General features: G+C 42.7%; 1 pseudogene; it reads left to right on the forward strand.

Moving 5' to 3' along the window:
- The first annotated feature begins 5,192 nt into the window (after positions 1-5,192).
- On the forward strand, positions 5,193-10,899 carry LOC135523032 (cytochrome b5 reductase 4-like; annotated as a pseudogene).
- Positions 10,900-14,878: the final 3,979 nt, after the last annotated feature.

Here is a 14,878-nt window from a genome sequence, read left to right on the forward strand (position 1 = left end):
AGAATTTTGGAAATGTAACCTCAGTAGAGTAGAGAAAGGAAAAAGGGGGAAAGAGGTATTTATGACTGTCATAAACCTACCCCCAAGCCAACGTCATGACACAGGGCTTGCAAACTATTACAAACTACAAAGGGAAGCACAGCCATGAGCTGCCCAGTGACACGAGCCTACCAGATGAGCTAAATCACTTCTATGCTCGCTTTGAGGCAAGCAACACTAAGGCATGCATGAGAGCATTAGCTGTTCCGGACGACTGTATGATCACGCTCTCCATAGCCAACGTGAGTATGACCTTTAAACAGGTCAACATTCACAAGGCCGCTGGGCCAGATGGATTACCAGGACGTGTGCTCCGGGCATGTGCTGACCAACTGGCAGGTGTCTTCACTGATATTTTCAACATGTCCCTGATTGAATCTGTAATACCAACATGTTTTAAGCAGACCACCATAGTCCCTGTGCCAAAGAACACTAAGGTAACCTGCCTAAATGACTGCCGACCCGTAGCACTCACGTCTGTAGCCATGAAGTGCTTTGAAAGGCTGGCCATGGCTCCCATCAACACCATCATCCCAGAAACCCTAGACCCACTCCAATTTGAATACCGTCCAAACAAATCCACAGATGATGCAATCTCTTTTTGCATTACACACTGCCCTTTCCCACCTGGACAAAAGGAACACCTACGTGAGAATGCTATTCATTGACGACAGCTCAGCGTTCAACACCATAGCACCCTCACAGCTCATCACTAAGCTAAGGATCCTGGGACTAAACACCTCCCTTTGCAACTGGATCCTGAACTTCCTGACGGGCTGCAACGCTGATCCTCAACACTGGAGCCCCTCAGGGGTGCGTGCTCAGTCCCCTCCTGTACTCCCTGTTCACCCACCCATTCTCATCGACGGGGCTGTAGCGGAGCAGGCTGAGAGCTTCAAGTTCCTTGGTGTCCACATCAACAAGAAACTAGAATGGTCCAAACACACCAAGACAGTCGTGAAGAGGGCACGACAAAGCCTATTCCCCCTCAGGAAATGAAAAAGATTTGGCATGGGTCCTCAGATCCTCAAAAGGTTCTACAGCTGCAACATCGAGAACATCGTGACTGTTTGCATCACTGCCTGGTACATCAACTGCATCGGCCTTCGACCGCAAGGCACTACAGATGGTAGTGCATACGGCCCAGTACATTACTCGGGCTCATCTGCCTGCCATCCAGAACCTCTACACCAGGCGGTGTCAGAGGAAGGCCCAAAAAATTGTCAAAGAGCCCAGCCACCCCAGTTATAGACTGTTCTCTCTACTACCGCAACGCAAGTGGTACCGGAGCGCCAAGTCTAGGACCAAAAGGCTTCACAACAGCTTTTACCCCCAAGCCGTCAGACTTCTGAACAGGTAACCAAATGGCTATCCGGACTATTTGCATTGTCCCCCCCCCACCCTCCAACCCCTCTTTTGTGCTATTGCTATTCTCTGTTTATCATATATGCATAGTCACTTTAACTATACAGTCATGTACATACTACATTTTCAGAAGCCATTGCTAGATTTTTGGATTGGGTTGTGCCTTGGCAAATCACGCTGTTAAGACACTGATGCCCTTTGCAACCACGTACCTCTGTGAGAGTGGATTCTCGGCCCTCACTTGCATGAAAACTAAATACAGGCACAGACTGTGTGTGGAAAATGATTTACAACCCGACATTGCAGAGTTATGTGCATCCTTTCAAGCACACCCTTCTCATTAATCTGTGGTGAGTTATTTATAATTTTTGATGAACAAATAAAGTTTTATATGTAAGATGGTTAAATAAAGAGCAAAATTATTAATGATTATAATATTATTATTTGTGCCCTGGTCCTATAAGAGCTCTTTTTCACTTCTCACAAGCCGGGTTGTGACAAAAACTCACACTCATTCTTATGTTTAATAAATGTATTGTATAGTGTGTGTGTAGCAGGCTTATAATGATGGCAAAACACAACATTTGAGAGTACTCTGACCCTGATGCTAGAGAGGGGTACGCAGCTGGAGGTTGAATGTTTGAAGGTGTACGGGACAATAACAATTTTGGGAATCACTGCTCTAGGTCGTATATTATATTTGTTTCTGATTATTCCAGTTGGGAAATGTCATTAACATTTTAACAAGTGCTTTTTTAGTTAGTACTTGTGAATTTCTGTACTATAAAACATGTGCTACCAAGTTGTCTGTATAAATACATTTTAGGTAGATTTACCTTGATTTACAGGTAGGACAGGTAATATCAAATGAGGATTCTGCTATCACCCCTCCACTGCTATCACCCCTCCACCCCTCCCTACACCACCATCAGAAAGGAGACATTGCTCATCAAAATCAGTGAACTGCAATCATAGAAATCCCAGGATTCTATATGTAATTACATGACTGCAATCCTCTGTTTACCCATCTAAAGACACAGAGTTGTCTTCACACGTCACCGTCAATGCTTACGATAGTTTGCAAATATCAATGACAGCGTTAGATTGAGAATGACATCGTACAGTCAGAACACATACAGGAAAAAAGTGATCTGTTTTTCACCTTTCACCAGACAAAGACAATGAAGCAATGAGTGACAGTATGTTTATCCATATTTGGACACTGGCGCAAAGCAACCTCCAATCTTGGAAATCCACCTCAGTCACTTGGCAGCGTTGCCATGGAAACCCTAGTCTCGACACTAGCTAGCTGGATCCCGTTGCTGATGATGGCACCACACGGTCTGATGGGTTCATCGCTAGGCTTTCTGCTAACAGCCTGCTGCTATATATTCTACCATATGGCATGGCATGTCTTTGCTGCTCAACAACATACATTCGTCTGTTCAATAGAGGAGAATGAGCCAATGAAGAGGGAAACATAATTTTGCATTATGGTGTTTTCACACTTTGAATGTTAATTCTTGTAGATCTAGCTCTAGGTTCCCTGTCTGTGTCTCTGAGGTCCCTTGGACCTTTGGCCTCGTAGCAAAGGGCCCGAAAGACAGACAGGCACGCGGAGGGCTGTGTTGGGGAGAGAGAGACCCTAAGCTGTCTGTCCGGCCTGCACAACTGAAAATGGAACGCGTGACTCATCAGACCAAACAGGGGATTAGCTGGTAATGATCTGGCTAATGGTTTTGAAATTGTAATTATCTGCCCTGTGCTGCTACGCTTGGGTCTGGTCTGGGTGGTAGAGACAGAGAGGAGAGAGAGAGAGATGGGAGTGGGGGATGGGGTGGGAAAGAGAGAGAGAGAGCGAGAGAGAGAGAGAGAGACACAGAGAGAGACAGAGAGACAGAGAGAAAGAGAGAGAGACAGAGAGAGAGAGAGAGAGAGAGAGAGAGAGAGAGAGAGAGAGAGAGAGAGAGAGAGAGAGAGAGAGAGAGAGAGAGAGAGAGAGAAGGGGCTGAATATAAAAAAGTGACATATTTGAAGCAGACAAATAAATACCTATTACAATCACTGCTACTTTGCACTTATACTCTCTAGTGGGGAGTTTTTTTTTGTCCAATCAAGAGCATTTGCAGTCCAAGAGCATTGTGTAATTTAGGAGAGGATCATGGGTAAAGATATTGCACTGGTTGGATAAAAAGTATATTCATGGTACAAACATGGACATTTGTCCTAATCAGAGATTATAGTATCTGATGAAACCCTCTTAAACCACATTCTCTTTAAGCAACAGTGTCTTATGCTATAGGCATTTCCTGGGAAAATACCTAAAAACAGAACTCAACTGCTTCGTTAGGCCTATACCAAATCAAGTAATCTGCTTTAGCTAAGCCTGACTGAATATTGTCAGAATGTTCAGAACAAGATGTTCATGACAAAAAGGAAAAGGATTTCATAACAATGAGCCAACCATAGTGTCCTGTCACTGTGAGTATCTACTGCCACCTACAGAACACCTTACAGAACAGTGTACCAGCAGAGAGACTCAGGCTCTTGGTTGCACTGCCACCTACAGAACACCTTACAGAACAGTGAACCAGCAGAGAGACTCAGGCTCTTGGTTGAACACTGAACACCTTACAGAACAGTGTACCAGCAGAGAGACTCAGGCTCTTGGTTGCACTGCCACCTACAGAACACCTTACAGAACAGTGTACCAGCAGAGAGACTCAGGCTCATGGTTGCACTGCCACCTACAGAACACCTTACAGAACAGTGTACCAGCAGAGAGACTCAGGCTCTTGGTTGCACTGCCACCTACAGAACACCTTACAGAACAGTGTACCAGCAGAGAGACTCAGGCTCTTGGTTGCACTGCCACCTACAGAACACCTTACAGAACAGTGTACCAGCAGAGAGACTCAGTGTATTAACTATATAAAGCCTGACAAAGGGCACAGCAGGCCTGCATGTGTGTGTGCGTGTGAGAGAGAGAGAGAGAGAGAGAGAGAGAAACTGTTCTCGGTTGGCCTGGCCGAGTCTGCCTGTTACCCATCCCATGTCCGTCCTTCCTGAACTCCTGCTGTGTCCAGGTGTTGCTCTGGTCAGCACAAGCTTCCATTCATTACTGCCCAACTGGCCATTCAACAGCTCTCTCACGCATCTACTGAATGTGTGTGTGTGTGTGTGTGTGTGTGTGTGTGTGTGTGTGTGTGTGTGTGTGAGCGCACGCGTGTGTGTATGTGTGCAAATGAATGAAAAAAGGGAGCTGTTTCAGCCACTCCCTCGAAATCACATACATTATTAAATGATGAGTTTAAAATACAGGTGAAATAGAGTCCATGTACTTTGGGCTTTTATTTTGAAGTCATGTGTTAAGAAGAAACGATTCCCACCCAGGAATCATTTTAGTAAGATTTGTCTAATTAGATTACGTAGGGACGTAGAACTATCCCTGCACTGACGCTGGTTGGCCATGTAAATAAACTCTCTCTTTTTTTCTCTGGTTTCATACCACTTAGGACACGTGTTCTAAGTTATCATTTTGCATTTCCAAATACTCACATTTATATTGCCAAAAAGATACCCTATAAAAACATACATATTTTACATTTATTTACATCGTCTTAAGAATTTTTCTGGGCGCTTTGTACTGCATCAGGGCGACTGTTGAGATGTATCTTTACACTAGATGGCGCTCTAGGTATTTTGGATACAGTTTTACTTTAAGTGGTTTGACCATTTCATCATCATATTGCGACATCATCTTCAGCTACCGCGGGAATGTAGTTTTTGACACCAAATAGGTGTTGTTTATATAGTCAAATATTTTTTGTACGAAAAATGTATTTATTGTAAATGTCATTTTGTTCGGTCGAGATCCATCTCACCGGTTATTTCATATGTCTGATATTATGGACATATTTTGGCATTTTGTTGAGAAATTGTTCTTCCGGGTGCGAGCCAGTTATCTAGCTAAATTACTCAACTAGTTTCACTTCAGGGAAATGTGTTTCTTGTGACACAACGGAAACATAATTTCACAGTGGTTCACAACCCCAAGAGTTTGTCCTTTATTGCCGTGTGTTAATCGAAGGCCCGTCTTATACAGTATTCCTTCAGAATTTGGCCTGCTTTCGAAGTGTCGCGATCTGTGAGGGATGTTCTTCCATGTTGTTTCAGGCAGCATTGAAGCCTGGCCACAGTCTGATGGACTGGATCCGTGTGGCTAAGAGTGGCCGGGACCTGACAGGGATGAGAGGCAGACTCATAGACGTCACAGAGAAGGAGCTGCAAAAACACAACACACGGGCGACTGTTGGACCAGCATACGAGGTGACACAAGCTAGCCTTATACTGCATACACACACACAAACACTGGTCCTGGCGTTTTGCAGGTTTTTGTTTAAGCCCAGTACTAACACACTAGATTTAACTAATCAAGGACTCAATGCCTCTCCAGGGCTAGAGTTGGAGAAACTGTGCTATTACTTAAATTGTTCAGGAAAATAAATGTGAAAAGTACACATACACACACAGTAGCCACATACTATCTGCCCACAATTCTTCTCTCCACCTTCCGTAGTCCTAATTGAATGATTCCTCACAAAACCCAGACAAAACAAACGCCATGATTTGGGGGATTTTTACGAAATGTAATCCATAGAATAGTCCTTTCAAGGAAAGATTGTACTTGCTATTTGTATCTAAAAGCATAATTGAGAAATAGTTCATCAAAGGTGGCATATTTATAACATTTTGCCTTGCCCAGGCCTCCTTTAATAGCCAATCATGTTTAACCTGTCGATGCTGCAATACAAAGCAAAAATGTGTTTCATATGAAGCTTTACCACTTGCTCTGTAATATGAGTAGTATTTTGATTTCACAAAAAAATGTCTTGCATTCATTTATGAGTATTCAATCATACAACATGAATATAGAAAATGTTTAAAAATGCAATATGTTGTTGAACATTATATACTCTACGGGCATATCAAAGTTCCAGACTGGGATCTCTGCTAGTTTTAAAGTTATGGCCATTTAAAAAAAAAATGGCTTAGTTCAGCATTGTAACCAATCACAGCCCTCCTTTTACTTGTATCATTGCACATCCTGCAAATCACCATTTTGAATCATTTTTCAAATTCACTCTCTTGTTAATGCTTACAAATTGGGTCATAACTCTTAAAGTAGCAGCGATCCCACTCTGGAACTTTGCTAAGCCTGTAGAGTATATTATGTTCAACAGTATATTAAAACATCTGCCAATTTCAATATCATGTTTATATGCTTATATTTTTCAGTACTCATAAGTTAATGTAAAGAAAAAGTTACTGAAATAAAAATGCTAGTCATATTACAGAGAAGGCAGTATAGCTTCATATGACACCAATGTTTGCTTTGTAGCACCTACAGATGAACCACTATGGAGTCTACAAGGAGGCCTAAGTTAGGACAAAATATGCTAACTTTGATAAATCATTTCTCAATTATGGTTTTAAATACAAATGTCAAGTCTATGTCAACAATCCTTTCTCCAAAGTACTATTACAGTGCATTTTGTGACGTTACAGCCTTATTCTAAAATGGTTTACATAGTGAAATAGGCTTTAAGAAATGTTTGCAAATGCATAAAAATTATAAGACATATCTTATTTAAATACTTATTCAGACCCTTTCCTATGAGGCTCAAAATTGAGCTTGGGTGCATCCTGTTTCCATTGATCATCCTTGAGATGTTTCTACAATTTGATTGGAGTCAACCTGTGGTAAATTCAATTTATTGGACATGATTTGGAAAGGCACACACCTGTCTATATGAGGTCCCTCAGTTGACAGTTCATGTCAGAGCCAAAACCAAGCCATGAGCTCGAAAGGAATTATCTGTGGAGCTCCGAGACAGGATTGTGTCGAGGCACAGATCTGGGGATTGGTACCCCAAAAAAGTCTGCTGCATTGAATGTCCCCAAGAACACAGTGGCCTCCATCATTCTTAAATGAAAGAAGTTTGGAACCACCAAGACTCTTCCTACAGCTGATCGTCCGGCCAAACTAAGCAATCTGGGGGGGGCTTTGGCACCTCCCTGACCAAGAAACTGATGGTCACTCTATGGAGATGGGAGAACCTTCCAGAAGGACAAACATCTCATCAGCACTCCACCAATCAGGCCTTTATGGTAGAGTGGCCAGACGGAAGCCACTCCTCAGTAAAAAGCACATGACAGGCACTTGGTGTTTGCCAAAAGGCACAGAAAGGACTCTCAGACCATGAGAAACAAGATTCTCTGGTCTGATGAAACCGAGATTGAACTCTTTGGAGTTCATCTGGAGGAAACCTGACACCATCCCTACGGTGAAGCATGGGGGTGGCAGCATCATGCTGTGGGGATGTTTTTCAGCCGCAGGGACTGGGAGACTAGTCAGGATCAAGGAAAAGAGAGATCATTGAAGAAAACCTGCTCCAGAGTGCTCAGGACTTCAGACTGGGGTGAAGGTTGACCTTCCAACAGGACAATGACCCTAAGCACAAGGCCAAGACAACGCAGGAGTGGCTTTGGGACAAGTCTCTGAATGTTCTTGAGTGTCCCAGCCAGAGCCCGGACTTGAACTCGATCAAACATCTCTGGAGAGACCTGAAAATAGCTGTGCAGCGACGCTCCCCATCCAACCTGACAGAGCTTGAGAGGATCTGCAGAGAAGAATGGGAGAAACTCCCCAAATACAGGTTTGCCAAGCTTGTAGCGTCAAACCAAGAAGACCCAAGGCTGTAATCGCTGCCAAAGGTGCTTCAAAAAAGTATTGAGTAAAGGGTCTGAATACTTACGTAAACGTGATATTTCAGTTTTGTATTTGTAATACATTTGTAAACATTTCTTACAAACCCGTTTTTACTTTGTAATTATCTGGTATTGTGTGTAGATTGATTAGGGAAAAAAACATGTAATCCATTTTAGAATAAGGCTGTGACGTAACATAATGTGGAAAAAGTCAAGGGGTCTGAATACTTTCCGAAGGCTCTGTATATGGATTACATAGAGTGAAAATCCCCCAAATCATGGTCTTCTTTTGTCTGTGTTTCGTGAGGAATCACTTCCGGAAGAAATCTAACACATTTCATCCTCTCATTTACACATGTGCGTCATTGAGATTAAATGCACTCATTGGTAGTCATGGAGTGGGTTCATTTGTCAAAGGACATTGAGTAATAAAGCTTAATTTAATTTGCTGTGAAGGAAGATTATGCAGGCTTTAGTGACTAGGACTCTGTCCACTTCTTGTGATTCAGAGCAGAACAGGGGTGCCCTCCCTTCTGTTGTATTCATCTCTTTCTCTCTTCCCTCCCTCTCTCTCTTACCCAAACTCATACACTCACATATGCTTGGCATACAGCAATCATTTTCTTATGACTTATTTGATAATCAGTCCTTATAACAACACCCAGCAGCAGCATTGGGTTGTAGAGAAGAAATATGCAAGTACACAACCATATGCTGATGCCATTATCATCATATCTCATTGTTATTCATGTTTTCAGATTTGTTGATCACACTCATCAGCACTCCCATAGGGATGTGTGAGGAAGGCATTAGCTAACCAATTTAATATCAGTAGGCTATAAGACAGTTATTGGCGATTGTATACACAAATGAAGGTTCCCTGTGGTGTACATACCTTCTCCTCTCATACACAGTGTTTTCCTTGAGACTGTGTCTGTTTTCAGCGTCAGTAACTCACCTGGCTACAGCGTGGCTATGTCCTTGGGAGGAAAATGTTGTGTTTGTTGGGATAATGTCTTTGAGTAGGGCATGTGTCTTTATGTTCCGAGAAGGCTTTCTATAGAAAGCATTGGAGGCTGGGCACAGCCTTCAACTCCCCCCCAACACCATACATTACAAATAGTTCAATCATAGTTTAATCATTCATAACCATTTCTTTGAATGTATTTGCTGATTTCACTGTTATATTTGTCGGTGTGAGTGGGCCCGCATACATGAGTTAGCCCTAATATACAGATATTTAATACATTTTTTTAAATTGTGAATTGCTTATTTAGCAATTTACAATTAAAAATGTATTGTGAATTTTGTGAGTATTTAGTGAATAAATACTGTTATTTCCTGTGTGTGTGTCAGGCATGGTTTATAATGTAAGCCTCTACATGGATTTCCACCCTGGAGGAGAAGAGGAACTGATGAAGGCAGCTGGGATAGACGGAACAGACCTTTTTGACCAGGTCAGCTCTCATTGGACTTTCCCGAGTTAAAGGACTACCTTGGAAGTTCATATGTTAAAACACACAAGTTCAAAACATTAACGCACATGTGTGTTATGATGCCGTGCGTGTCTAAGCTCTTTTGCTCACTTTCTCCCTTTGTCCCTGTATCTGTGGCCATATGAGCAGGTCCACCGGTGGGTGAACTATGAGTCCATGTTAAAGGAGTGTCTGGTAGGGAGGATGGCTGTGAATGCCAGCACTGCTCTCAAAGGTACAGTAACACACAATCCCTCAGTCTCAGGACTTTAATGCACCGTAGTCTCTCTTTCATGCAGGATGTTTTTTAACCCTTTCTAATTTGTCTCCACAGCTCAGTCTGTGAGAAAGGACAGCATCACTCATTTAAATGGTAATGTACAGAATAACAATAAGAATAATGTACTAAAAGCCCTGTGATTGTTCTGTACTGTCTGGTATTTGTGTGTGGGTGTTCTATATTCTGTGTGGCTGAAATCAGAGTCCTTACCCTTCCCTCTCTCTTTCTCTCTCCCTCTCTCTCTCTCTCTCTTCCCCCCCCCCCTCAGGTCTAGCCCCTCCTCCTCCGCCCCCCTCCCCATGCTCCCTCCTGCTTTCCTCACCCCTCCCTCACCCTCCTCATCACTGCAACCCTCAGCCGCCCCGCCACCACCCCAAACCCAGGTAAACCCGGCCCAGGTACGCTCACAAAACAACAAGAACAACTGTTATGATATTGAGAATGGTGACAGACTGGATGATGTGAGAAGGTAATGAACATACTGTATCTGTACATCTTTATTTTTTAGGTTTGACTGGTTTCAAACTGATGTCACAGTCAATATTGTGGTTTACACCAAACGGAAGGTAAACATCCCCACTTTGCAAATTTTAAATGGCAAGATTTGAGTGAAATGTGAGACAGAACGTGCAGCAATTGTTCTTTAACCTCACTCCCCACCCCTCTTTCCTTCTTCTCCCTTATTTTCTCTCCACTATTTTACCCCCTCTCCTATCTCAGCTCCCCAGCTCTGGCTGTACCATAGTTGACCTGCAAGATGGTGTTCTACGGGTGGAAGTTCTTCTGGGGAAAATGTCCGAGATGCTGCGTCAACGTAAGTCGCAGCGTCCTTTGACTGTCCACTATTCCAGGGAGCTGTTTTCTGACATGACTTGTCGTAGCCGCCTCTTTCAATCTCCTTTCTTTTATCCATCTATTACAGCCATACTCTTTCTCTTTCTCCCTGACCATCCTGTACTAGGGGTGTGAACGTTTAAACCAAGTTGGCATCGTTAACCGGAAAACTATGTTTATTATTATTATATTTTTCTTATTTCCTCGCATAAAATGTAAATCACAGTGCAGTTATCACACCTAGCACTAACAGGTCCCGATCATCATCATCATAAAGGGAACATGCCTAACACAATAATGCTGTAACTTTAGTAGGAGGAGATATGCATCTTTCAAATGATTTGCCATGGATATAACGCGCTCTGAACTTCGTCGTTAACAGTTGGGAAAATGACAGGGACGTGTGACAGCAGCGAAGTCCTGTATGGCTCCAAGGCATGCGTTGAAATCGCTAAGCAGTGTACTAGGAAGTAATTTACTGGAATTAGCTTTGTTTCCCCATCACTAGGTACCAGTGCTGGTGTAGGCCTCGATAAGCATGTTGTTTGTGCAACATTATCTTCTAGGTGAATAGGTGAAGCATGAATATGTTAGCTAGCTACATTAGGTAAAACAACTGTGACACACTCTTTTCACGCCACTTCGATACAGCTACGGCCAGATGTGATTTTCTTTGCAGGTTAAGAGAGTGTTTTTTGCTAACCCTAACCCTTTTCATAACCTTAACCTCATCTCCTAACCTGCTGCATGAATTATCCTAATCTGCTGCGTAAATTCTCCTAATCTGCTGCGAAAAAGTAACTTCTGGTCGTAGATGTATCAAAGTGGCATGAAAACGGTGTTTCTCGTGAAGAGGACACAACAAAGCCTATTCCCCCGTCAGGAAACTCAGGAAACTAAAAAGATTTGTCATGGGTCCTGAGATCCTCCAAAGGTTCTACAGCTGCAACATCGAGAGCTGACTGGTTGCATCACTGCCTGGTACGGCAGTTGCTCGGCCTCTGACCGCAAAGCGCTACTGAGGGTAGTGCGTACAGCCCAGTACATCACTGGGGCTAAGCTGCCTGCCTTCCAGGACCTCTACACCAGGTGGTGTCAGAGGAAGGCCCTATAAACTGTTAAAGACCCCAGCCACCCCAGTCATAGACTGTTCTCTCTGCTACCGCATGGCAAGCTGTACCGGAGTGCCAAGTCTAGGACAAAAAGGCTTCTCAACAGTTTTTACCCCAAGCCATAAGACTCCTGAACAGGTAGTCAAATGGCTACCCAGACTATTTGCATTGTGTGCCCCCCCCAACCCCAAACCCTCCTTTCACGCTGCTGCTACTCTCTGTTTATCATATATGTATAGTCACTTTAACTGTACCTTCATGTACATACTACCTCAATTGGGCCGACCAACCAGTGCTCCCACACATTGGCTAACCGGGCTATCTGCATTGTGTCCTGCCACCCACCACCCGCCAACCCCTCTTTTACTCTACTGCTACTTTCTGTTCATCATATATGCATAGTCACTTTAACCATATCTACATGTACATACTATCTCAGTCAGCCTGACTAACCGGTGTCTGTATGTAGCCTCGCTACTGTATATAGTCTATTTTATTTCTTTACTTAAGGTCTACACCTGTTGTATTTGACGCACGTGATAAATACACTTTGATTTAATTTGAAAAGATGTAATGTAACATCTAATTAGGGTCCCCTGGAAACACTGACCAACACTGACCAACACTTCAGTTCCTACCCTGTCAGGCTTATTCATTTGTTGTCATGTCAAACAACAATGTATTCAAGGTGCTGCCCACTATATTCCAACTATAGTCATTCTATTCCAGCAGTTCACCAATTTTTTATTTTACCTTTATTTTACTAGGCAAGTCAGTTAAGAACAAATTCTTATTTTCAATGACGGCCTAGGAACAGTGGGTTAACTGCCTGTTCAGGGGCAGAACGACAGATTTTGTACCTTGTCAGCTCGGGGATTTGAACTTGCAACCTTTCGGTTACTAGTCCAATGCTCTAACCACTAGGCTACACTGCCGCTAGGCCTATATCTTTTGACCATATTATGCAGCCTTGCATGGCACAGTGTGGAAATTATAACAAAAGTGCAGGAAAGGTATGAAAATGCTGAACATTATTTTTGTTTGAAGTTGGATTGAATAGTATAAAACAATCAGAATGGAGAAAGCCCCATTGAAATCACTTATAATTTGTGTTGCCACCCTAGGATCACTCACTACTACATACTTAGAACTTTTATTATTCAAAAACATACAATTCCTTCATACCGTCAAAAATGTGATATTTTGGCCATATCGCCCAGCCCTGAAAGGAAGTCCCATGTACTGACCACTCAGAACATGGAGGCACACAGCAGAGATCCTAAGAATGTCATGAACTACCATTGTTGCTGAGTGGGTGCAGCAGTAAGGTGAGGGCTGTCTGGTAGCTACAGGGGAGAACAACTGCCACTTCGCATTGAGGATTTCAAGTTAAAAGCCAACCGTAATACTGGAGGCATTGTTTCCAGAAAACAGTATCCCCCATTATAGCGAATGGGGAAATGGTGATCTTTCTGGTCAATATTCATGGTTATATTAAAATATAACTGAGCACGACCATGGTACCAATAATTGATCCTATTTCACCAGATGTATGTCCTTGAACCGATTAACATTCGCACACAGAAGGATAATTTACAGTTGAAGTCAGAAGTTTACATACACCTTAGCCAAATACATTTAAGCTCAGTTTTTCCACAATTTCTAACATTTTATCCTAGTAAAAATTCCTAGTCTTAGGACAGTTAGGATCACCACTTTATTTTAAGAATGTGAAATGTCAGAATAATAGTAGAGAGAATTATTTATTTCAGCTTTTATTTCTTTCATCACATTCCCAGTGGATCAGACGTTTACATACATTCAATTAGTATTTGGTAGCATTTCCTTTAAATTGTTTAACTTGGGGTCAAACATTTCAAGGTAGCCTTACACAAGCTTCCCACACTAAGTTGGGTGAATTTTGGCCTATTCCTCCTGACAGAGCTGGTGTAACTGAGTCAGGTTTGTAGTCCTCCTTGCTCGCACACACTTTTTCAGTTCTGCCCACAAATCTTCTATGGGATTGAGGTCAGGGCTTTGTGATGGCCACTCCAATACCTTGACTTTGTTTTCCTTAAACCATTTTGCCACAACTTTGGAGGTATGCTTGGGGTCATTGTCCATTTGGAAGACTCATTTGTGACCAAGCTTTAACTTCCTGACTGATTTCTTGAGATTTTGCTTCAATATATCCATATATTGAAGTCATGATGCCATCTATTTTGTGAAGTGCACCAGTCCTTCCTGCAGCAAAGCACCTGTTTCCTCTAGCATCTTCACAAGGTCCTTTGCTGTTGTTCTGAGATTGATTTGCATTTTTCGCACCAAAGTACGTTCATCTCTAGGAGACAGAACGCGTCTCCTTTCTGAGCGGTATGACGGCTGTGTGGTCCTATGGTGTTTATACTTATGTACTATTGTTTGTACAGATGAACGTGGTACCTTCAGGCATTTGGAAATTGCTCCTAAGGATGAACCAGACTTGTGGAGGTCCACAATTCGTTTTCTGAGGTCTTGGCTGATTTCATTTGATTTTCCCATGATGTCAAGCAAAGAGGCACTGAGTTTGAAGGTAGGCCTTGAAATACATCCACAGGTACACCTCCAATTGACTCAAATTATGTCAATTAGCCTATCAGAACTTCTAAATCCATGACGTAATTTTCTGGAATTTTTCAAGCTGTTTACAGGCGCAGTCAACTTAGTGTATGTAAACTTCTGACCAACTGGAATTGTGATACAGTGAAATAATCTGTCTGTAAATCAAATCAAATGTATTTATATAGCCCTTCGTACATCAGCTGATATCTCAAAGTGCTGTACAGAAACCCAGCCTAAAACCCCAAACAGCAAGCAGTACAGGTGTAGAAGCACGGTGGCTAGGAAAAACTCCCTAGAAAGGCCAAAACCTAGGAAGAAACCTAGAGAGGAACCAGGCTATGTGGGGTGGCCAGTCCTCTCCTGGCTGTGATGGGTGGAGATTATAACAGAACATGGCCAAG

This window comes from Oncorhynchus masou, chromosome 30 (assembly GCF_036934945.1).
Source record: "Oncorhynchus masou masou isolate Uvic2021 chromosome 30, UVic_Omas_1.1, whole genome shotgun sequence".
NCBI lineage: Eukaryota > Metazoa > Chordata > Actinopteri > Salmoniformes > Salmonidae > Oncorhynchus > Oncorhynchus masou.